Here is a 2,344-nt window from a genome sequence, read left to right as displayed (position 1 = left end):
ATGTCATCTTGCTTAAGGCATTACTCGGTTCTTATGAACTTAATACTCTAGATGCAGGCAGGAGTCAGTCAATGTGTGGAGTAATAGTAGTAGATGCAGGCAGGAGTCGGTCTACTTGTTGCGGACGTGATGCCTATATACATGATCATGCCTAGATAATCTCATAATTATTCGCTTTTCTATCAATTGCTCGACAGTAATTTGTTCACCCACCGTAATACTTATGCTATCTCGAGAGAAGCCTCTAGTGAAACCTATGGCCCCGGGTCTATCTATTATCATATTTGCTTCCAATCTACTTTTATTTGCATATTTACTTTTTGCATCTATAATATAAAATACCAAAAATATATTTATCTTATCGTACTATCTCTATCAGATCTCACTTTCGCAAGTGGCCTTGAAGGGATTGACAACCCCTTTATTGTGTTGGTTGCGAGTTCTTGGTTTGTTTGTGTAGGTGCGTGGGACTTTTGAGGAGCCTCCTACTGGATTGATACCTTGGTTCTCAAAAACAGAGGAAAATACTTACGCTACTCTGCTGCATCACCTTTCCTCTTCAAGGAAAACCAACGCAAGCTCAAGACGTAGCATCCTTCAAATCCAGATACATCTTGGTATTTCCTGGGTGAATTGAATACGGTGTATCATGCCTCCTGCAGAATCAATTTCCTGATCTCGGGGTCATTAGGCACATATACGCGGTCCTCAAACCAGAAGCTATCGTGCTCATCCTCACAAAATCCTTTAGCCTTCCCTTTTCTCATCCTTTCCTTTATCTCGCCAATCTCCTTGTCCGTCTTTTGGGCTTCTCTGATCTTACCCATCAAAGTAGACTGAATTTCAAATGCTGCCACATAGCCTCTCGGAACTATCTCCAAACATAGCTCGCGAAGATCCTCTGCTAACTCCTTGGGTAATTCTCCGGTCATGAGTGTATTGACATGACTCTTGCGGCTGAACGCATCGGCTACTATGTTAGCCTTTCTGGGATGATAGTGTAACCTCATATCATAATCCTTGATGAGCTCCAACCATCTCCTCTGCCTGAGATTTAACTCCTTCTGCATGAAGATATACTTCAAACTCTTGTGATCCGTGTACACCTCACAAAGGTTTCCGATGAGAAAATGTCTCCATGTCTTCAACGCATGCACTACGGCTGCTAACTCCAAATCATGTGTAGCATAATTCAACTCATGGGGTTTAAGGTGCCGTGAGGCATATGAAACAACTCTTCTCTCCTGCATAAGCACCGCTCCAAGTCCTCGACGAGAAGCGTCGCAATACACTTGATAATCCTTGCGTTGATCTGGAAGAATCAACACCGGGGCTGTAACCAAAAGTTTCTTCAACTCCTGAAAACTGGCCTCACATTCCTCAGTCCATTTGAACTTGGTGTCCTTCTTCAACAACTCCGTCATGGGCTTTGCAATCTTAGGGAAATTCTCAATGAACCTCCGGCAGTATCCTGCGGGTCCAAGAAAACTCCGGATCTCTCCAACTGACGTGGGTGCTTCCCAATTTGTCATAGTGACAACCGTGGTGGGGTTTATTGCTATTCCTTCTCCGGATATAACATGTCCGAGGAATCCAACTTCCTTCAACCAAAACTCACACTTGCTGAACTTGGCATATAACTGATGTTCTCTAAGCTTCCCAAGTACCAAACGCAAATGCTCCTTATGCTCCTCTTCATTCTTTGAGTAGACCAATATGTCATCAATGAACACCATGACGAACTTATCCAAAAAACTCCATAAACACCTTGTTCATCATGTTCATGAAATAGGCAGGTGCGTTAGTCAGAGAAAATGACATAACGGTATACTCATATACACTACAAAAAAAGACATATCTGTGACATTTTGGGCCGAACGAAACAAAATTTTGTCATACATATGACATTTCTATGACGATAATTGTGACAAAACCCGGTATCATCATAGATGTGGTGGGCTCCTACTTCTATGACAAAAAATCATGACAGAAAATGGGCTTTTCATCCTGGGCGGGCCAGAGACGCAGCTGCATGACATTCTTTGGGCCGTCCATGACGGAAAAAACTATGGTAGAAGCGAGGGGGAGGAAAATTTCGGGGAGTTGCCGGTTACGGTGGGAGGTCGGGGGCCGAGCGATGCGCGTTTCTCTCGTACATGTACGCACATGTGTGCGAGGCGTTGGCTCTAACTGAACCCGAGCGAGGCGTTGGGCTCTAACTGAACCCGAGCGATTGCACTGCAGGCTACGCGTTACTAAACCCGAGCGATCGATCGATGGCTGTTAACTGAACCCGATGGAGCGATTCCTTCGCTACTGCTGCTAACTGAAGCCGGTCGATTCT

This window comes from Triticum dicoccoides, chromosome 1B (genome assembly GCF_002162155.2).
Source record: "Triticum dicoccoides isolate Atlit2015 ecotype Zavitan chromosome 1B, WEW_v2.0, whole genome shotgun sequence".
Lineage (NCBI taxonomy): Eukaryota > Viridiplantae > Streptophyta > Magnoliopsida > Poales > Poaceae > Triticum > Triticum dicoccoides.
The sequence above is the reverse complement of the archived record's forward strand: the minus strand, read 5'-3'. Positions refer to the sequence as shown.